The following is a 24,328-nucleotide window of genomic DNA, read 5'->3' as shown; positions in this document are numbered from 1 at the left end:
ATGATTAATTTTATGGTATGTGAATTTTACCTCAATAAAAAAGAAAAATTAGTGATTTGGGAAAACAGAATACCATGGCAAAACTGTGAAGTAGGAAGAAGGAATAGAAAAAGATACAGTGACTTTTTAACATTATAGTTTTGAGGTGGTCTGTGGGTGGAAGTTTGTAGTAGATAGAAATGGAGCTCAGATCAGTGCTAGAAATGAAGACTTGGGCATTATCAACATAAAATAAATCATTGATGCCATGCAAAACTCTCAGAGGAAAATAGGAGTGGAGAGAATAAGGACAGGCCTCAAACCACCCAATAAGACCCATCTGCTTTGCATTTGCACAATCTCTAGAGCAGCAAGTTACCATTATTAGCATCTCTGCATTTTATAATATATATATAAAAAAGAGCCATCTCAGATACTCTTGTATCTAGTTTGCAGAAGTTATGCAGAGAATTTTCCAAATGGCTCTTTCAAATATCAGCTTTTAATTAAAGTTGATATCCCCAGACTTAAAAATTTAAGTTGTATTCTAAAATTGACTTGGAAATTGGTTGGTTATAACATTTTACCCTTAAGAAAACTATATTAGAAATAGTGATTAGCTCCTGGGATTGAACAATTTAGTAATAATAATTATGCCTTGCCTGGCCCCTATGAGAGCTTGACCCCAGTTCTCCAAGGATGGAACTTCTAGCCTGTGGGAGCTCTGAGTATCTCACACACACCAGCCTGCCTGGGCCTTGAGTCTTGAAAGTCCTTATAAACTGCTTGTCAGTTTAGGGGGGTATTTTAGCAGTAGTGATTTGGAACTGTCTAGACAGAAAGGAAACGGGTGCTCTCCAGTCCTCCCTGCAGGGGAGTGTGTCCTGGCATGGTCAAGTTGATGCAGTATGTGTAGCTGAGGGGATAGGATGGGCCTGGCAGTAATAGAGTGAAGTAGTACAGGATTTGCTTTTCTTTTAGGTGGGGCATTTGTAAGTTGCATAAATGGAATATGCCCATGTATGCTGTTTGCCATTGCAGTGGCCCTTCCTGACAGGTCATTTCTTCTACCGCATTTGCTGTGTAGCTAAATGATTCATTTTAGATACCTCTTTGATAAGGTGGACATACTTTTTTTACAACAAGATTTTAGATCATTTGTTCTAAATTTAATTTAATTCTCGCTGATTTTATACTGTAATATGACAGATTAATTGGCCATTTGTTTCAGATTACTTGTGTGAGCTGTTAGGCCAGAAAATTTGATTTAGTAAATCTGGTATGGGACCCAGAATCTGTGTTTTTAAAAAGTGCTCAGGATGATGCTGAGAAGTCACCAGGCTGGGTTCCACAGATATCAGGCTTAGTACCTGTATCCTCCCAGTCCCTTGAGGTGAGTCTGCCTCTCATCTCCCCAACCCCCTACCAGCAAAGCCTATCTGGGGGCTTGCTTAAAAGTCATTTTGGACATCTCATCCCTGATTCTGGAAATCTTACCGATCACCTTCTGCTTGCCTGTCCTCTTCCTTGTCTTTGCCGGTCCTAATTCATGGCACAGCCCTGTTCTGCACACCCAACCCTTATTTAGTTAGATTCTATCATTTGGCTTCCACCATGTACCTGATATGCTTACTTTGTCAACCACATTTACCCTCTCATGATCTCATGAGAGTTTTACTTCTGGTAGTCATTCTCAGGTCTCATGAACCAGCCCCATAAGAAAAGTTCTGGTTCTCCTTTCTGGAAGGACACGTTTGGCTTGTTTACCTGCCCTTAAGAGAGAAAAATCAGACCCATTAGGCCAATGTTTGGCCAGTCCCTGCCGAAGGGATTAACTGAGTTATTTGTATATAACACGTGAGAGAGCCAGTCACTGCTGCTGGAATACTGAGCAGTCTTATCCCTAGATCTGTCAGTCTAGGGCTCCCATTAGCATAGATTTTATTTTATGCATTTTTTTAACTTTGAGAAGGAAATCTCATACTTCGTTTTATCAGAGATGAAGGTATAGAAAGAGACTGTTAGTTTATATTAAGTTTTAGTGATTAAGAGATAGTATGGACATACAAGACTTACTTGAAATACTTTGATGTGAATAAGAGAAGTTCAAAGAAACAAACTGGATAATGAATATATTGCTTTGAAAGATGGAACTTTAATTTAGTCTTGCTGAAGTGTGGAAAACTCAGTTTTTCTAGTTTAGTGGCTCAGAGCTGTTGTTTGCATAAAGTCTAATTTACAAAGATAGTAGCTGAGATAAATAAACATTTGTGTCAGATTTAAATGACTGCAGAGTTGTGTTAGTTGTTGTAATAGTTCAAGATGTAAAACTACCCTTTTGTGAAAAACAAGAACCACTCTCTGCTTGAAGTGTTGCCCTTAACTTTGATATTGCCTAGCATCCCAGTAGATTGAGGGAGATTTTAGCTCTGACTTCACTTTCCAGTACTCCTGATACCCTTCTCCTTGTTATTATTTCACTGTAGCAAGGGAAGGGATACACATCTGAAATCTGAAGTTGTTTCATCTATTTTTCAAAACACTTCATTGAACCTGTATATTGTTGGCTTATTTGGAGTCCTGTCTTAAACATTTCTAATAAAGAATCTTGGAATATTAGATCTCAAAGGACCTTAAATACCATATAGCCCAGTGTTTCTTGGACTAGGTTTTGAACTGTATTCTGTAAGAGGTTAGAAGGTGTCCCAATAATAAAAGGGTTCTATGGACTAGTAGGTGTGTGATGAAATCCAAGGTTAAAAAGTCAGTTTAGAGAGCTTCTTTACTACAAGATTTCTGATAACCTTAAATGTGCTGAGGCATTTTGTTAATCGTAAAGAGAGGCATTAAGTAAGGTAGGTTACTTTAATTTATTTTAATCCTTTTCATGTACCATATCTACTAACATCTATCAGTATAGTATTAGTCTATCTACATCATAAACATTTAGGAAGTGCAAACTTTGCCCAGTTCCTTAAGTTTCCTTAAGTTTCTACATGAGAACCTGGGACCTGGAAACTAAGTGACTAGCACAAAGTCCTGAAACTGGCAAAACTGGAATTAGAATCCAGATCCCTCACTCACAGTAGGTTTGCTTTCAAACACGTGTGCCCAGAGAGTGAAGACTCATATAGCAAGACACTAAGGAGAGAAAATGATGGAATAATGGAAATTTGGTTTGGGAGACACTTTCAGCTACATTAATTACCTAAATGTGAGTGGACAGTGATTTCTTACTTTCAGATTTTTACTTCTGGAAACAATTATGGTGTGGACAGAATAGTATCTTGAACTATATAAATGTTTTAAAATTTATATTACCCTTGAGAATTCAGTCTTTCTTGCTTCCATCTTTTTCCTTTCAAAAAGGAAAGCCATTCTCCCAACCCTCCCACCTCCTGACATTCACAGGTTGTTACCACCATTTGCCTTTAGTGCACCAGGACATATCTCATTATACCTTTAATTGTTATTTATATCAGACACCAGAGGGAGCCTTAGATTCCACACTTATCCCCTTCTCATCTGCATTTTAGTCCCCAAGTAGCTCTGCACATCACCTGTTCTGTCCCTGTCTCCCACCCTTTCCACCTCCGCTGTGACCTCTGGAATTCATGGTCCATCATGAGCAGAATCCTCTGTGTTTTACCTTTTTGCTCTAATCAAAACCTGGATCTCTCTTGAAGACCCTGCCCCCCTACAGCCTTCTCAAATGTGCCTGCTTTTGCTTCTCCAACAGTCTTGCACTGCTGGGCCTGGTTGTGCCATGGGGGTCCTTCACACTCTTCATGACTACCTTCAGGCCATCCATCCCCCTCCTTAGAAACCTCTTGTGATCAGACTCGATCATCTATTGTCCCTCACTGCTGCAGGGAAATAGCATCCTCTGGGTCCTTCTCCCTTATTTCTCAGTGATTTCAGCTCTTGGATCCCTATTACTCTCTTCACATAATATAGATGATCCTCACAACGCCCTGGCCTCTCATTTTCTTAACTCACCCTGCCTAACACACTCAAGCCCATGACCATATCTCTCTCTTGTCATGACTAATAACTGAAACTCCTCCACAATCTCAATCTTTAAACCAGCTCATACTGACCACCACCTCTTAGCTTTCTAGCTTACTTCTTCTAGTGTCTCAACTGAGACAGTCCTTGACCCATGCACTGTGAACCCTTCAATCTGCATTTTCACTGGTTATATCACCTTTTCTCTGTCTCTGACATCTCTCCTCAGCTTAGATTTCATGATCAGTCATAACCATTTCCTTGCTTACTGTACCAGTTTGGATATATATAATTTCCTCCAGAAAAAGCCATATTCTTTAATGCAATCTTATGGGGGCAGAGTGATTAATCTTTTTGATTAGGGTGTGACCTCTTGACTGAATGCTTCCATGGAGATTTTACTCCTATGTCACTTATTTTTCTCTTTCTGCTCGGTATCATTCCTATCTGCATGCAATCATTAATTCTCTTATCTTATAATTATGGCTAAGAGTCACCCCAGTGTCCTACAAGACCCTCAAGGCCTGGTCCCCAGTTTTCTATCCTATCTCCTCTCCCACTCCTCCACGCCTTGCTCCAGTCACACTTGACGTTCTCATCAAGGCCTGCTCTGATCATCCTGTTTATGACTGGAACCCCTGCCGATATTCCCTATTTTTCTCCACAATATTGTTGCCATCTACTATACTAACTGTATCTTTGACTAATTTACTATTTTTATTTTCAATCCTCACATTATTAGTCCATATTGGACATTTTAGCAGCATTTGACACAGTTGATCACTTTCTCCTCATTGAAAAGTTTTTTCCCTTAGCTCTCTGGTTTGTTCTACTTCACTGGGCAGAAAAGAATACATACACCCTGTTTGTGCAACTGCCAACAGCTGTTCCAAGACAGTCTGCCTTCTCTCTTGTGTTATAAATGAGCTGGACTCTTTCTTCATTCCAGAGGGACATTGCTTCAGCAATTTTCTTCTTTTACTCCTGTGTCACTTATTTTTCTCTTTCTGCTGGGTATCATTCCTTTCTGCATGTAATCATTAATTCTCATATCTTATAATTATGGCTAAGAGTCACCCCAGAGAACCCCTCTGATTGCTCATTTTGACCTCTCTCTCTTAGCCAACTCTGCAAATAAATTCGCTACCCTCCCCCCTACCAGGGACATGACTCCCAGGGGTGTAAGTCTCCCTGGCAATGTGAGACATGACTCCCAGGGATGAGCCTGGCCCTGGCATTGTGGGATTGAGAATGCCTTCTTGACCAAAAGGGAGAAAAGAAATGAAACAAAGTTTCGGTGGCTCAGAGATTATAAATATAGTCAAGAAGTCATTCCAGAGATTATTCTTATGCATTATATAGATATTCTGTTTTTAGTTTCTAGTGTATTAGAATAGCTAGAAAGAAATATCTCAGTCTGTTGAACTGTAATCTAATAGACTTGATTCTTGATGATGATTTTGTAACTATATAGCCTTTCTCGTAGGACTGTGTGATTGTGAAAACCTTTTGACTGACACTCCCTTTATCCAGTGTATGGGCAGATAAGTAATAAAATAGAGACAAAAATATATATAAATAATAGGGGGGATAAGGGATATGGGATGTTTTGGGTGTCTTTTTTATTTTTATTTTTTTCTTTATTTTGGAGTAATGAAAATATTCAAAAATTGATTGTAGAAATGATTGCACAACTATATGATGATACTATGAACCACTGATGGTATACGTTGGATGGATTTTATGTTGTGTGAATATATTTCAATAAAATTGCATTAAAAAAAGATTATCATCACAAACTGCAAGAGGTCCCTTAGTGTTGCCTGGCAGTCATATTACAGATTCCTTGTCCATTTAGTCTCCCACTCTCCTACACAACTAATTCCTCCCCCACTCTCACTTTGAGCTGATTATTTTCCTTCTCTTTTTATGAAGAAAAGAGAAGCAATCAGAAAAGAATACATACCCCTGTTTGTGCAACTGCCAACAACTGTTCCAAGACAGTCTGCCTTCCCTCTTGTGTTATAGATGAACTGGACTCTTCATTCCAGAGGGACAGTGCTTCAGCAATTTTCTTCTTTTATTCCTATGTCACTTATTTTTCTCTTTCTAGGTATCATTCCTATCTGATTGCATTCATTAATTCTCATATCTTAAAAAATAAAACCAAGCTAACACTAAACAATCTTCTTGATATTAATTCCTCCTCTGGCTACTGACCCTCTTCCTCCTTTTATAGCAAAATTCTCAAAGGAGTTGTCACCTATCACTGGTTCTAATTTCTCTCCCTTTCTCTTCTTACACATACTTCATTTAGTCTTCCACCTCTGCCCCTTCTTGTAACTGCCCTTGTCAAGGTCACTGATGACTTTGGTGTTGCCACATACTTCGATCCATTCTCAGTCCTCATGCTATTAGTCCATATTGGACATATTAGCAGCATTTGATGCAGTTGATCACTTTCTCCTCATTGAAAACGTTTTTCCCTTAGCTCTCTGGTTTGTTCTTCTGCCTCACTGGTCACTCCTTCTCAGAACTCCTTTGATGTTTCTTCCTCTTTCCAATTTTGAGATATTGATGTACCCCAGGACTTCCAGAATCTCAGCTCTTCCCTGTCTCTGCTTATTCCTTTGGTGCTCTCAAGTGGTCTCATATCTTTTCATACCACCTGAATGGTGATGACTTCCATGTTTATATTTTCTGCCTCTCCCTGAACTCCTGAGTTATGTATCTAGGTGTCTATCCACTTTTCTTTTTGCATGTCAGACTGAACTCCCAAGCTTAACATGTCCAAAACAAATCTTCTGACCTTCTCCCCAGCCCCAAGTCACTCTACTTTGCAGGCTTCCCATCTCAGTTAATGGCAACCCCATTCTTCCAGTTGCTTGATTCCTTTTATATTTTTTTCCCCTCTCACATCACATCCAAACAATCTGCACATTTTCTTAGCTTCATCTTCAGAATATATACAGAAGCTCACTTCTTACACGTCCACTACTGCTGTCTGGTCTAAGTCACCATCATCCATCTGCTGGATTATTGTAAAAGTTCCCAAACTAGTCTCTGGTTTCCTCCTTCATCCCTACAGTTCTTTCTCCACACAACAACCAGAAGTATACAGTTAAAATATTAAGTCAGGCAGAGTATGGCTTTTTGCTGCTCAAGACCATCAACATAGCTTCCTATCTCAAGCAGAATAAAAACCAAGACCTTTACAGTGTCCTACAAGACCCTCAAGGCCTGGTCCCCAGTTTTCTATCCTATCTCCTCTCCCACTCCTCCACGCCTTGCTCCAGTCACACTTGACCTTCTTGTCGAGGCTTGCTCTGATGATCCTGTTTATAACTGTAACCCTTGCTGATATTCCCTATTTTTTTCCACAATACTGTTGCCATCTACTATACTAACTGTTTCTTTGACTAATTTAATATTTTTATTGTCTTTCTCCTTCTACTCCTAGTGTTGTCCCCAGCATCTAGAATAGTATGTCACACATATGCACTCGATAACTATTTATAGAATGAGCAAATTATCCTGGGGAGAAATCAAGAGAGTCTAAATAGAAGGTATTCATGAGTCTAGCTAGGAAGAAATGTACAGATTTTTACCACCCCAAGTGGGCCAGGCAAGAGAGCAGAGGCAGAAGCATGGCAGGAGGTTCTCCTCTAGGGAATCCCTGGTTTAATGAATGTGGTGACAGTTTCCTTTTCAGTGCCAAGAATGAGATAGGGAGGGAGGAGGCAATTATGCTTCTGAAATAGGAGCAGGCCAATGGTGCTTATCTTATTGGTGCTACATTCCCTGGTAATTACTACCAATGTCAACAGAAAAGGGCAACCCTATGACTTCACCTGACAGTGACCCCTCCGTCTATAGCTGAATTGGTCCTGAATTCAGAAGACACTTGCATGTCATTCCTTATGCAAGTAGTTGCTAGGTCCAAATCATGCCAAACAAGTTATGTAAAAGGAACAGATTCATTTTAGGGATGCTATTTTTCCAATTACAGGTTTCATTATTGTTGTTTTGTTTTGTTTATGCAAAGCTTGTTGTTTGGTTTCTTGATTTTTGTTTTGTTTTGTTTTGTTTTGTTTTGCCTTTTGTTTTCCAAATCTATCATGTTAAAAATAGGTTTCTATGGGGCTGGTTTAGAGACACAGTAACATCTCAGGGCTGTGAGGAACAGTTTGCTGAAGGGCAGTTCTTCCCCAAGAGCAGGGCAGGTGCCTGACTAGAAACCAACTCTGATTAGCAAATTCAGATTCCTGGGTCCCAGCTCTGAGGACAGCTACAGATTCAAGTCCCCCAGGACAGAAAGCAGCCAGCAGCCTCTCTTACAGTCCCAACCCTGGCAGGGGTAGAAGTGGGGCTGAATTAGAGACAGAGTGCCTTCTTGGGATGGTGGGGAACAATTTGCTGAAGGGCAGCCCTTCCCCAGGAAAAGGTGGGCAGCATGGCCTAGCACAGTTTGCAGCTTTTTATTAGAGAATTCAGATTACTGGGTCTGGGATCTGAGCTATGGTATCAACCTGCCCTGGTCAAAAGCAGCTGGCAGCCTCTGTTTCAACCACAACCCTGGCAGGAGCAGAGTTGGTTGAGAATAAAAGGCACAGTACTACCTTAGGACTGTGGGAAACAGTTGACTGAAGAGAGCCATCTTCTTGGCAGGCCAGGAAAGCACAGATTTGGGGAGCTAACAGAGAAGTTGGGTGTCCATCCTTGTCTCCTACCCAGGGCACTTTGGAACCAATCTACATCCCCATTGTGGATCCCTCTGGCCCTGTTTTGAGTGGGAAAAACTGACTTGGAAATGTCCTCTCCAGAGTGACCTTCCTCCCAGAATTTGCCCTCCAGGCAAAAGCAGCTGGAGGTTAAAAGGAGTGATAAAAACATATAGAGGCAAATAGAAAACAAACTGAACAGATCAACATTCCTGGAAGAGGAACAGGGGACAAGAAGGGATAAAGCAATTGCAGAAATAGTGCAATCTCAAAAATTGTACTGTATATCCAGGGCAAGATTCAGATGACTAAGAGCTGAAAACTCTGATCAGTTAAAATATAAACTATTCTAAAGGTCTAGAATAAGTTAAAGCAAGTAACAAAGAAGAGCCTTAGCACATAGCCAATCAATGAGAAAACCAGCCATACTAAGAAACAGGAAGATATGGCCCAAAGGAACAGATAAAAACTTCAGATGAGAGACAATATTTGAAACAACTAATCATTGAAGTTCAAACAAATTTCCTAAATCAATTCAAGGAGAGGAAGGAAAATATGGCTAAAGAGATAAAAGATATTAAGAAGACACTGTCTAAGCACAAAGAAGAATGTGAAAATATAAAAAGAAACAAAACAGAAATGATGCGAATGAAAGACACAATGTAAGAGATTAAAATTACACTAGAAGCATACAACAGCAGATTTGAACAGGTAGCACAAAGAATCAGTGAGCTAGAAAACAGGACAGTTGAAATCTTACAGATAAATGAACAGATAGAGAATAGACTAGGAAAAAAATGAGCAGGATCTCAGGGATTTGAATATCAGCACAAAGCGAACAAACATACGCATCATGGGTGTCCCAGAAGAAGAGAAGGCAAAGGGACAGAAAGAATATTTGAGGAAATAATGGCTGAAAATTTACCAACTCTTATGAAGGACATAAATATACATATTCAAGAAGTGCAAATAGTCCAAACAGAATAAGTCCTAATAGACCTACTCTGAAGCACATACTAATCAGAATGTCAAATGCCAGAGATAAGGAGAGAATCCTGAAAGCAGCAAGAGAAAAGCAATTTGTCACATACAAGGGAAATGCAATAAGGCTGAATTCTGATTTCTCATCAGAAACCATGGAGGCAAGAAGGGAATGGTATGATATATTTAGTATACTGACAGAGAAAAAACTGCCAGCCCAAAATTTTTTATCTGGCAAACTGTCCTTCAAAAATGAGGGAGAGTTTAAAATATCACAGATCAGTTGTGATCAGTTGATGAGAGAGTTCATCAACAAGAGACCTGCCCTACAAAAATACTAAAGGGAATTCTGCAAGCTGTAAAGAAAAGATGAGAGAGAGAGAAGTCTGGAGGAGAGTGTAGAATTGAAGATTATCACTAAGGGTAACTAAAAGGGTAAAAAGAGAGTCAAAAACAAAATATGACATTTAAAAAACAAAGGATAAAATGGTGAAGTAAGTACTACCTATACAGTTATATTATTGAATGTTAATGGATTAAACTCCCCAATCAAAAGACACAGATTGGCAAAAAGGATTAAAAAGCATGATCCGTCTATATGCTATCTACAAGAGACTCACCTTTAACTTAAAGACACAAATAGGGAGAAAGTGAAAGGTTGGACAAAGATATTTCATGCAAACAGCAACCAAAAAAAGAACTGGGGTAGCTATACTAATTATTGGACAAAATAGACTTTAAATACAAAAATGTTATAAGAGCCCTTTTAGCTCTCTGAGCAGCACTATTGTGGTTGGCAAGAATAAGCACCTTACAAAAGGTGGCAAAAAAGGAGCCAAGAAGAAAGTGGTTGATCCATTTTCTAAGAAAAATTGGTACGATATGAAATCACCAGCAATGTTTAATGTAAGAAATACTGGAAAAACACTAGTTATAAGGACTCAAGGAACCAAAATTGCATCTGGTGGCCTTAAGGGTTGTGTTTTTGAAGTGAGCCTTGCTGATCTGCAGAATGATGAAGTTGCATTTAGAAAATTCAGGCTAATGACTGAGGATGTGCAGGGCAAAAACTACCTAACCAATTTCCATGGCATGTATCTTACCCGTGACAAAATGTGTTCCATGGTCAAAAAATGGCAGACCATGATTGAAGCTCATGTCGATGTCAAAACTACCAATGGTTATTTGCTTCATCTGTTCTGTGTTGGTTTTATCAAAAAACACAACAATCACATTTGGAAGACTTCTTACACTCAGCAGCAACAGGTCTGCCAAATCTGGAAGAAGATGATGGAAATCATGACCCAAGAGGTGCAGACAAATGACTTGAAACAAGTGGTCATTAAATTGATTCCAGACAACATTGGTAAAGACATAGAAAAGGCTTGCCAATCTGTCTATCCTCTTCATGATGTGTTTGTTAAAAAGTGAAAATGCTGGAGAAGCCTGAGTTTGAATTGGGAAAACTCATGGAGCATCTATCTATCCTCTTTATGATGTGTTTATTAAAAAGTAAAAATGCTGGAGAAGCCCAAGTTTGAATTGGGAAAACTCATGGAGCTTCACGGTGAAGTTAGTAGTTCTGGAAAAGCAGCTGGAGATGAGATGGATGCTAAAGTGGAACAAGCTGATGGTTATGAGCCACCAGTCCAAGAATCTGTTTTAAAAATTCAGACAAAATAAAGTCTTATTTGTGAAAAAAAGTGTTATAAGAGAAAGAGGACACTATATACTAATAAAAGGGGCAGTCAGCCAAGAGGAAATAACAATCATAAATTATGCACCTTCCAGGGGGCCCCAAAATACATGAGGCAAACACTGGCAAAACTGAAGGGAGAAATAGATGTCTCTACAAAATAGTTGGACACTTCAGTATATTACTCTCATCAATAGATAGAACATCTAGACAGAGAATCAATAAAGAAACAGAGAACTTGAATAATATGATAAACGAACTAGACCTAACAGATATATAGACAACATTGCACCCCAAAACAGCAGGATATACATTCTTCTCAAGTGCACTTGGATCATTCTCCAGGATAGACCACATATTGAATCACAAAACAAATCTCAATAAATTTAAAAAGATGGAAATTATACAAAGCACTTTCTTTGTCCCTAAGGGAATGAGGCTGGAAATTATTAACAGGTGGAGAACTGGAAAGTTCACAAATAATATGGAGGATAAACAGCACTCTCTTACACAATCAGTAGTTCAAAGAAGAAATAGCAAGAAAAATCAGTAAATATCTCGAGACGAATGAAAACAAGAACACAGCATATCAAAGCTTATATGGGATACAGCAAAGGCAGCACTGAGAGGAAAATTTATAGCCCTAAATGCCTTTATTAAAAAAGAAGAAAGCTAAGATCAGACCTGAATGCACACCTGGAGGAAACAGAAAAAGAACAGCAAACCAAGCTCAAAGCAAACAGAAGGAAAGAAAGAACAGATGAGAGCAGAAATAAATGAAACTGAGAAGAAAAAACAGTAGAGTGGATCAGCGAAATCAAAAGTTGGTTCTCTGAGAAGATCAATAAAACTGACAAACCCTTAACTAGACTGACAAAGAAAAAGAAGAGGCAAATAAAAAAAATCAGAAACCAGAGCAGGAATGTTGCTATTGATACCACAGAAATAAAAAGGATCATAAGAGTACACTAAGAATAAATGTATGCCAACAAATTAGACAACTTAGATGAAATGGACAAATTCCTAGAAGCACAAGAACAACCAACACAGACTCTAGAAGAAACTGAAGACCTCAACAGAACAATGACAAAGTAAAGAGATGGAATCAGTCATCAAAAACTTCCCAACAAAGAAAAGCCCAGGAACAGATGGCTTCACAGGTGAATGCTACCAGTCATTCCAAGAAGAATTAATACTGCTCCTGCTCAAACTTTTCCAAAAAATTGAACAGGAAGGAAATTACCTAATTCATTCTATGAAGACAACATCACCCTAATACCAAAGCCAGATAAAATACTACCGGAAAAGAAAATTACAGACCAATTTTTCTAATGATTATAGATGCAAAAATTGTCAACAAAATACTTGCAAATTGAATCCAACAGCCCATGAAAAGAATTAGACATCATGATCAAGTGGGTTTTATCCCAGGTATACAAGGTGGTTCAACATAATAAAATTAATTACTATAATACGCCACATTAATGAAACAAGGTGGGGGGGCGAACAGCATGGCACTGACATAAGGATAGATATATTGATCAATGGAATTGAATTGAGAGTTCAGAAATAGTTTCCCACATCTATGGTCAATTGATTTTTGTTAAGGCTGCCAAGTCCACTCAACTGGGACAGAACAGTCTCTTTAACAGATAGTGCTGGGAGAATTGGATATCCATATCCAAAAGAATGAAAGAGGACCTCTATCTCATACCATATACAAAAATTAACTCATACTGGATCAAAGACCTAAATATAAGAGCCAGGACCATAAAACTCCCAGAAGGAAATGTAGGGAAGCATTTTCAAGAGCTTGTGGTAGGCTCTGGTTTCTTAGATTTTACCCCAAAAGCACAAGCAACAAAAGAAAAAATAGATAAATGGGACCTCCTCAAAGTTAAATACTTTAGTGCTTCAAAGGACTTTGTGAAGGAAGTGAAAAGGCAGCCTACACAATGGGAGAAAATATTCTGAAACCACATATCCAATAAGGTATAATAATCCAGAATATATAAAGAAATCCTGCAACTCAACAACAAAAAGGCAAACAACCTAATTTAAAAATGGGCGAAGACATGAATAGACATTTCTCCAAGGAGAAAATACAAAAATGTTTAAAAAGCACATAAAAGATGTTCATCATCACTACCTATTAGGGAAATGCAAATCAATACCACAATGAGATATCATTTCACATCTACCAGAATGACCACTATTAAAAAAAAACCAGAAAAGTACAAATGTTAGAGAGAATGTAGAGAAATAGAAACACTCACTTATTCACTACTGGTGAGAATGTATGGTGGAGCCACTGTGAAAGACAGGTTGGCGGTTCCTCAGGAAGCTAAGTATAGAATTGCCATATGATCCAGTAGTCCCATACTAGGTATATACCTAGTAGAATTGAAAGCAGGAATGCGAACTGACGCTTGCACACCGATGTTCATAGTGGCATTATTTACAATTGTCAAAAGGTGGAAACAACCCAAGTGTCCATCGACTGATGAATGGATAAACAAAATGTGATGTGTATATATATGTGTGTGTGTGTGTGTGTGTATATTTAGCAGTTATATATACACACATATATATACACATATATGTATATATATACATATATATATAACACACACGTGTGTGTGTGTCTATATACACAGAGTGTATATATTTAACAGAGAACCCAGTTGTGAATGATAACTCTGGGTAATGATACAAATATAAGAATGTTCTTTCATGAACTAGAACAAATGTTTGTCACTATTGCAAGGTATTAATAATAGGTTGGTGTTTGGGGAAAATATACCTAATGCAAACTAGGGACTATAGTTATAAGTAATATCTTAATATTCTTTCATCAGTTGTAACAAAGGTACCACCCCAATGCTAAGTATCAATAATGGGGGGGGGGTATAAAGGGTTTTTCCTTTTGGAGTAATGAATATGTTCTAAAATTGATTTTGAAGAAGCATGTACCACTATGTGATTATACAGAGAGCCAATGACTGTACATTTTGGATGGATTGTATGGGGTATGAATATATCTCAGTAAAACTGTTTAAAAATAGTTTCCTCTTTTTGTTCTTCAAATAGCAGTAGAAGCCTAGATAGAAGACTTTATATTATAACGATAATTCTAGATCTTACCACAAAGAAATAGGGGCTGTTTTCCAGCTGTATTTTCTTGTTGGGATGCCTTTCTACTATCATATACTTATCGAAAAGAAAACAAGAGAAAAACTTCTACATGTATTCATTGCCAGATAGGCAAAATATACCCTTTCTGTTCCATTAGCTAAATAGAATGGACGTTGTAGTGTCCTGGAGAGTGAGTCCAAAATTGGTCCTCTTTAATGTAAAATGTTATAGAACAAAATCACAACTACTAGTTTTCTACCTCTTCTGGTCCTACTTCATAAAAAGAGAATTGTTTAGAGGCATGTTTATGTCCCATGAGATTATGCTTTAGGATGCGTGATTGGCCCTGAAGAAAGCACAAACTACCCTAGTTCCTAATAAATTTTTACCAGACTTCCACATCTGTTCCTCTCTTTTCTCTGAAGCACTCATCCAAGGGAACACAGCATTAACTGAAAAAATCTGAATTGAAGGAAAATATTTTTCTGAAAAAAGCATAGATAGTTTATTTGCTATTATCAGGAGTAGAGAATTTGGGGCTGAAAACTGACTTTCTACCTGTACTGCCAGACAGTGTCTCCTCCTGCCCTTTTCCCCTCTTCTTGAGATTTCCTCTGAGAGAAAGCATGTGACCCTGTCACCATAGTTTTTAATGCCAAATATCTAAGTGTCTTTAAAATGCAGCACAACACTTTTAAAGGCAAATAGTGAAGTACTTTCTTCTGACATTTCCATTACAGCTGCTCTTAGTGGATTCTAGCCATCATACATAAATATGGCTGGCTAATTCTTTAAAAAAATATCATGATGCAAACCCACTGAGCTGTCTTTTCATATTTGATGCTCTATCCATTGAACATGCAACACAGTTTTTTTTCTTAGAAATGTGATTTTCTAATTTAGTCTATAGTAGATTTTTCTAGCTTTTGTCTTATATTTTAGAGACAGCCATTTTTCATGGTTTTTGACATACCTAAGTATTTCCGAACATCAGTTAGTTATCTCTAGTAACCTAAGTCTAAACTGTAAAAAAATGGTAAATTGCTACCATTACTGCAGTTACAAATTGTTGTTTTACATAGAAGTAAAAATTGTATCAGATTGTGTATACATTGTTTATTTTTGCATCTTAAAAGTTTTATTAAATTCATTTTTATTCATTCAGTAAATATTTAACGAACACCTACTATGGGTTAGGAACAGTGTGTGATGACTTGGATATAAAGATAAACGAGATTCAATCCCTGCCCTTGAAGAGCTCATGGTTCAGAGAGAAAGGCAGATGGATAAACAGAAAATGCCAATGTTAGCAGTATGAATAAAATGATGAATGATTAACATATAAATTGTCATGTTTTTCCTTTTTTCCAGTAAACATTATTTCATAATTCATTTCTCTTATTTCTTCAGTATCTTTGTGCTAGTGTTTTTAATGGCTAGATAATACTCTGCTATGCCAAAGTTGAACTGTTTTCCTATTTGGGGATGTAAAGGCTGCATCAGAATTTTTGATGCTTTAAAATGGCAACTTTACCCATCTTTGTATGAAGGATTTTATTCATATGTTGAAGAATTTTTCTTAAATTAAATTCCCAGTAGTGATACTGCTGGGTCAAGGGTGTGATCATTTTTATTGTGTCTATTTGTATACTCCTTAGGATTTAAACTGTTCTTTTGTGTAAACATAGACTCAGGACAATGTCAGAATCAGTTTATAAGCTGAGTGCTTCTTACACTTAGCGATGAGTTTGTTTCTAACAAATATGCAGCATTTCTCTTTGTTCAAGCCTCAGGTACAGAGAGTTTAATTAGTCTTCTCACTTAATTCATAAAACTCTCACATTGGTCTGTTCAAGACCCCTTTATGTTATTGTTTTTTAAATTTATTTTTACCCCTATTCTCTGCTCTTCTTCTCTTCTCCCCATACCAAATGCTTTTTATGTAAATCATTTGTTTTGCAAGTGTTCTTATAAAATGTATATTATTTTGTGTTTAGATATTTTAAATTTAAGTAGCATTGTGCATATATATCTTTTCACGTCTTCCTTTCTTTAAAACTCAGCATTATGTTTTTAAGATCAGTCCATGTTGCTATTCGGTTGCCCTTTTGTGTCTGGTCTGTTGCTTCTAAAACACTGTTGCTGTTAGTCCACGATACTTGTGCATCTACCTCGTTTTACCACCTAACTCCCCCAGTGATGGACAACCAGACTGCCTTTGACTTTCCACCACAACAGTGCTTCAAAGATCGCCTTTATATTTGTTCCCTTGTGGACCTGTGTGAAAATTTCTTTGGGATATACACTCAGAGGTGGAAGTGTGAGGTCATAGGATATGCATGCACTTGATTTAACCAAATACTGTCAGATCCCTCCCTGGAGTAGATATATCAGTCTATACCTCCATCAACCAACAGTGCATGAGGGTTCCTATGTCCCATATCATCAACACTTGGCATTTTTCAACTTTCTAATTTTTGTTGGCCTAAAAAATATTATGTTATTTCTTCCTTGCTTTTTCAATTTGCATTTCCTTAATTAGTAGTTACTTAATTACTAATTTGAGCATCTATTCATATGCTTGTTAGTCTTTGAGTTTCCTCTTCTATAAATTATTACCCACTGTTTTATTGGAGCTGCCATCCTGTTGATCTGCAAGCATTTCTCATATGCTTTAAAGTTCAGGACACTTGCCAGCTTTAGACATTGCAAATGTCTTCTCTCATGGCCATCCTTGTGAATTTCTGAAATTATTTGGATATTTTATTGCGTTTTGCCCTTATGTTATAAATGTGAGTGGGAAATTGAAATATAAAAGTGCTAATACTAGCAAAAAGATATGTAAGTCTTATAAACTAATACAACTGAGATAAAAATGGGAAATTATTGGCCCTGCCCAAAATGACCTCTGGTAAATGACAAAGGAAAAGAACAAGTCTAAAGAATATATGTCAAATATTGAAAATATATCTTTGAAAGGAGAGGCTAGGCCTCCCTATGGTTGTGCCTAAGAGCCTCCTCCCGAATGCCTCTTTGTTGCTCAGATGTGGCCCTGTCTCTCTAGCTAAGCCAACTTGAAAGGTGAAATCACTGCCCTCCCCCCTACGTGGGATCAGACACCCAGGGGAGTGAATCTCCCTGGCAACGTGGAATATGACTCCCGGGGAGGAATGTAGACCTGGCATCGTGGGACAGAGAACATCTTCTTGACCAAAAGAGGGATGTGAAAGGAAATGAAATAAGCTTCAGTGGCAGAGAGATTCCAAAAGGAGCCGAGAGGTCACTCTGGTGGGCACTCTTATGCACACTTTAGACAACCCTTTTTAGGTTCTAAAGAATTGGGGTAGCTGGTGGTGGATACCTGAAACTATCAAACTACAACCCAGAACCCATGAATCTCGAAGACAGTTGTATAAAAATGTAGCTTATGAGGGGTGACAATGGGACTGGGAAAGCCATAAGGACCACACTCCACTTTGTCTAGTTTATGGATGGATGAGTAGAAAAATAGGGGAAGGAAACAAACAGACAAAGGTACCCAGTGTTTTTTTTTACTTCAATTGCTCTTTTTCACTCTAATTATTATTCTTGTTATTTTTGTGTGTGTGCTAATGAAGGTGTCAGGGATTGATTTGGGTGATGAATGTACCACTATGTAATGGTACTGTAAACAATCGAAAGTACGATTTGTTTTGTATGACTGCGTGGTATGTGAATATATCTCAATAAAATGAAGATTAAAAAAAAAAAAAAAAGAAAATATATCTTTGAAGATCCTCTCTATCAGGTTGGATGTAATTGTAGAAAAAAAACTTCCTTTATAACATGACACTCCATTGTGTTTTACTTATGCACATTCAGCTAATGAAAGTGGAAGGCAGGAATACTAAGTACAGGGGACATGTATTTTATTCTTTGGGGGAAAAATGGGGATGTTTTACTCAATGATTTTTTAAAAATATTTACTGTGGTGAAATATATATAACCTAAAATGAACCATTTTAATCAACTTTGTTTACAATTCAGTGATATTAATTACATTCACAATGTGATGCAACTGTTCCACTGTCTGTTTCTAAAACTTTTTCATCACTCCACACAGAAACTATATTCACTAAGCATCTACTCCCCATTCTCCCATCCCTAGCCCCTGGCAACCTCTATTCTACTTTCTATCTCTATGAATTTGCCTAGTCTAGATATTTCATATAAGTGGAATCATACAATATTTGCCCTTTTGTGTCTGGCTTATTTCACTAAGCATAATATGTTCAGAATTCATCCATGTTATAGCATGTTCCAGAACTTCTTTCCTTTTTAAGGCTGATAATATTCCACTGCATGCATATGCCACGTTTTGTTTATTCATGCATCGCTTGGTGGGCACTTGGGTTGTTTCCACCTTTTGGCTCTTGTCAATAAGGCTGCTCTAAACATTGGTGTGCACGTATCTATTTGAGTCTCTATTTTCGGTTCTTCTGAGTGTATGTCTAGGAGAAGAATTGCTGGGTCCTATGCTCACTGGTTTTCATTAGTATGGAGAAAGAAAGGATTTCTATGGGGAGAGTGGTGATAAAAATCAGCTAGACTTCATATAAGATTTGCTTGAAGAACTTAGGTAAGGTTAATAAGCTAGTGATAGTCTCTTTTCTATCGTTAAACCTTTTTTTAACCTCTTCCTCTTCACTTATCAGCCTATGAACATGTTCAGGTCTTCTATCTTGATGAAAAAAATGCCTTGATTTTGTGTCCCCTTTTAGCTACTGTGCTATTTCTTAACCCCCAATGTCAGTCACATTTCTTAAAAACACGATATATATTTGGTACTAACACTTCCTTTCTAGTGCCTCTTCTTTTTTTTTAATCTCTTTAATCATGTTAAACATTTATTTTCTAATCTTTTCTAAATTATTCTTATATCAAACAGGACAGACTAGATTATGCTGAAAATAAACAATCCATACATCTCAGTGGGTTAGAACCACAAAGGTGCATATTTTGTTTATGCTACATGTTCTTTGCAGGTCACCAGAGAGTCTCTGCTCATTATAGTCATGCAGAGTCCCAGACTGAGAAATCAGCCACCATCTTGAGCATCTCTAGTTGTAGTACCAGAGGGAAAAGTGCCCTAGAAGTTCTCACACTGGAACTGTCATGGATTGCTTGGAAAGAACTGCTCACTGGCCCCTCATTCCTACTAGTTGGCCAAGAGGTGCAATCTTAAGTGCCAGAAGGCGAGTGTCAGGAAATATTTGGTGTTTGCACTGATAAGAACTACAGTTATATGAGGTCACATTTTGGGGGTGTATCAATTTGTTGTCTTTCAAGTTCTTCCTGGTGAGTGGCTTGCCTTGTGTGGCCCATGATGTCTTTAAATTGTGAGATCATCTTTATTAGGGGTGATTGTAGCTTTGCATTTGTTTCTGCTGAAGAGTTGCAGGGATTTCACCAGTCTAGGACTTGTTCTACTTGTTTTTAATGTTTATTTCTTCATTTGAGAGCCTATATAATTTTGGAAGTATAAATCCAGGCTCCACTGCTGTGTATTACACAAACTTGGGGTTTTAATAGTCACTGGATATGGTGTTTCTATACAGAAGACAGATAAGAAGACTTCTTGTGTCTTCCGTGGGCCAGGAATAGTTTTTCTAGTCCCCTTTCCATGGAAGTGGGAAGACTGTGTCGTTGGAGGGTGGTCAAGAAATCTCTCTGGGCTATTCTCTGGGCTATTTATAATAATTCCTTAAATGGTCTTCTTGCCTTTAAACTTAGCCCCCTTAAATCCACACCACTTAAACTCCACATTTCAGCCAGAATAAAATATTTAAAAAACACATCTGACCATGCCTCTTTCCTGCTTGATATCTTTCAGTGCTTCTCTAGAGCTTTCAGGATAAAATCCAAATATGACCTGTAAGTTTGTTTATTCATTCCACAAATCTTATTGACAACCACTGTGTGCCAGATTCTGTTATAGGCCCTGTCAATATAGTAGTGAACAAAACAAAGTCATTGCCCTTGTTGACCTGGCATGCTAGTCAGGGAGACAGATATTAAACAAATTGTGTGTGTGTGCACACAAGTTTATATGTGGATAAGTAATCTGTTTATACATCTCTCTCCAACTTTATCTGGCTACTCCTTGGCCTCTCATTTTATCCTCAAGGAATGATGAATTGTTTCTTATCTTCCTACACTTTGGGGTTCCTTTATTTCTTTCATGCAGTTCCCTCTTCCTGAAAGATCCTTCCCATCTTTATTAAATGCGTATCTAGCTCTTACTTTAACATTCAGCTCAGGTGCCAGCTGTCATCCCCTCCATGAACCCTTCCCTGAATATCTAAGTGGAGGTAAAGGGCTCTCTTTGTGCTCTCAGAGAACCTCTTAATTCCCCATTCTTAACCCTAACAAGCTATACTGAAATTACGTCTTCTTCCACATTTTAACTACCCCACCTAGATTGTGAACTCCTTAAGGAAGGAGCTGTATCTTATTCCTTATTCTCCTTTTAGGCTAGTGCTTAGCACAGGTGTATTACGTAGTAGACCTCTCCCAGTATAGAATTGAGTGAAATTTTACTAAGTCAAATTTATGGACAAGCAGAGAAAAAATTAGTGCAAAGAAAGTTTGACAGCAACCATATTCAAACATCGAAGAGAGTCAAAAGGTCTTCCTGATGGTCTTAGAGGTTATTTGAAGGGAGAAGCTTAAAAAAAAGGACTAATAAACATTACTGAACTCACCTTAAACACACATTTATTTTAAAAGATTCTGTTTTTAATAATGGCTTCAAAAATATTAAAAATGAGATTCAAGTATGCTTATTTCAGTTTCAACACACCTACACAGATGCTGTTTTGAACTCTTGGCAGTGGCATTCTATTGTACTTAGGAAGGATTTAAGTAAATTGCAGGTTTAATTTTTTGGAATGTGACTAAAATCTCTCTTGAAGATTCAATTTATAATTAGAGTTGTGCCATAAAATGCTATAATATGACTATTTTTCTGACTTTTGTATATGCAAAAAATAAATTTACTTAAATTGCCTAGAAGTCTGAACTATTGTTTCCCTTATATTATTGAAATGTGTTCATTTAAAAATAAATTCATTTAATTACATAGGGTTTTTTTTTATATGGTGACTTTCTCTTTAAGCTGCATTTAGAAAATTTCCCGTAAGTGGAAATGTATACTCCTTCTCAAGAATATTTAAATTTTCTTTTCATATATTTTGTTTTTAGTCCACTCTCTGAAATAACTGTCCTATTTTTAGTAGATGTCTTTAAAATGACATGGTTTTTTTTTTTTGTTTTCAGAAAAAAATACAATCATGGCTATCAAGTGAACAAACACAGGAATACTAAAATCCTGTTTCTGCATTTAACAGAAAAGGTGTAGATTTGGGTATCTTACTCCCACATTATGCTGTTTTTTGGCTTGCTACAATTGGTGGTGAATCGCTCAACGTGTTTGTAAATCAGTAGCTGAACCATATAATTAATAACTCCCATTGGTGGAGAGACGGAAGGGGCAGGACATTGATCTGGGCTTGCTGACTGAGTTAAATACCATCACATCTGTCCCCACGTCAGGTCTTGCCAGAGGATGGTGCCAGGTCTTTTGTAGGCTTTGAATACAAACCTGAGTCTTTCCCCTAATGTCCACGTTTTTAGAAGACTCTGCTGATGGAGATGAACCTGGCAGTCTGAAATGAGAAAAAAAGAAATCCAGCATTAACTTACTGCAAGTGAACAGCTTCTCTCTGGTTTCAGCTGTTTCATCTAGGTAACTGCTTCTAGAAAGATGAGAAAACACCATTTGCATTTATAGGTTTAATCATGCCAGTTACAGCTTAACTATCTGATTTTAGCTTTGTAGAAATATACCATCATCTGCCTTTCCCCTCCCTTTCTTGATCTTACAGACATTCTCGATTCAATACATTTCAATAGTTGAAAATAGAGCATAGCAGGTGTAGCAGATTAAAAATGATGATTGGAGACTACATTACCTTATTTCTTAGAGTGATACACTGGAACTCTGCTTTCGTCAGGGAGGCTAGCTGATGTTTCCCAATAGCTGTAGCTAGTCCTTGATAATAGCACAGGAGCTCTTGAAAATCTTCTGGAATTTCCCTGTCAAATGAGTTGGAACATAAGATAGAAATGAAATCACCCGTATTAGCCTGGGGCTGTCTGGAAAGAGAGTCGTAGCATGTTACCATGTAGCCTTTTCATGTGCACAATTATGATACCAAATAATGTTATGGCTATTTCTGAGTTGTGTCTCCACTGAATATAATACAACTTAATTTCTTCTTCTAAATGAATTCAGTAACTGAATGGAGAATGTCTTGTAGCTAGCTGACATGGCTAAAACCCAAGTATCTTAAGGGTCTTGAATAAATTCTTATGGTCTGGTGTGTGTTTGTTTGGCTTTGTTTTATTTTTAATTGCATGGGATGATAGAATATTGAGAATAAGAAATACAGTTTCTGATTCAAGATTTTTTTTAATGGATAGTGGACTATAACTACCCTGTCTTTTAATGTTTCAAAGATTGGTTTTCTCATATTTTCCCCTCATTGGTTAAAATAAATATTACCATTCCTGTATATTAGATTATGAAACACAGGGCCAAAAAAATTAAATAAATAGCTTAAGATCACACAGTTAATTACTAATCATATGCCACCATATATCTGTGCATCACTTTACATTTTAGTTAGTAATTCATAACTGCTATATTTTTCTTTCTCCCAACAGTGTCAGAGTCAGTTATGAAGTCCAGCTTTCTTATTTCCAGTTCTGTGGCTATTCCTCTAAACCTGGTATTGACAAACTTTTCTGTAAAGGGTCAGATGGTAAATATTTGGGGGCCAGATATTTGTAGCTACTCAACTATGCCATTGTAGCATGAAAGCTGACATAGATAATAAACAAATGGGCATGGCTATATTCCAGTAAAACTTTATTTTCAAAGATAGGTAGCAGGCTGGATTTGGCTGACTCCTGCTCTAAGCCAGTAGATTCCAAACTTCTCCTTACTAGAGTGCCTTTATGGTTCCCGTATATGACCCCTTTCAGTCTCCAATATTTTAAAACTTGGACTTTCAAACAGACCCAATATTGAGTAATAATGAGTTTATTCTACCATTGTTTAATTAAGTAGAGATATAAATAAATGCCAATCAAAACCTATCATTGCCATGTTTTTTAAAAGTTGTAACCATTGGGCCTTTTGGTCCCCAAAAGTCCAATTTCCTGTCAAGGACACAGCCACCTAGATGATGACTTAAAAATTAGATAATATAGCTCAAGCACTTGGCTTTGGGCTAGTTAACCATCCCTGTCTTTAGCTTCTGACATCCACTACCTGCCAACCACAGTAAGGGGCTCTCCTTGCCACTGGGTTTGAGAAAAATTCCCTGATGTCTGAATCTCTAGACTGATATCCCAGCCACTTTCTCCAGTCACTAGGCAGCCTCACCAAGCTGAGAAGTTAACTCTAAAAATTGTTTGCAAAGGTAACCCTCAATATTGTTTGGGATGTCATTATCATTTCCTTAATTTATTTAATTTTTTTGGCCCTGTGTTTCATAGTCTAATATATAGGAATGGTAATATTTATTTTAACCAATGATGTGAAATTATGTATTGAAATATATAAGTGATTCAAACCAAAGTATTAATAGTTTGTGTAAGGGAATATGTACTTTTAATGTCTGAGAATTTGGCCTATTAGATTAGTAGATCAGCCATGTAATTTTTAACATATAGTTGAGTAATTGATTAGATTTATGATTTT

At 37.4% G+C, this 24,328-nt stretch overlaps 1 protein-coding gene and 1 pseudogene across 5 annotated transcripts in view; both read left to right on the top strand.

Annotated features, from left to right (window-relative positions):
• The window catches only part of TTC28 (tetratricopeptide repeat domain 28), an 836,277-nt gene that overhangs the window by 533,433 nt on the left and 278,516 nt on the right, over positions 1 to 24,328 (top strand). The gene's annotated exons all lie outside the window — the stretch shown is intronic.
• On the top strand, positions 10,507 to 11,387 carry LOC119519640 (annotated as a pseudogene).

The sequence above is a fragment of the Choloepus didactylus genome, chromosome 23 (assembly GCF_015220235.1).
Source record: "Choloepus didactylus isolate mChoDid1 chromosome 23, mChoDid1.pri, whole genome shotgun sequence".
Taxonomy (NCBI): Eukaryota; Metazoa; Chordata; class Mammalia; order Pilosa; family Megalonychidae; genus Choloepus; species Choloepus didactylus.
Note: the sequence above shows the minus strand (reverse complement) of the source record. Positions and strands in the feature narration are given on the sequence as shown.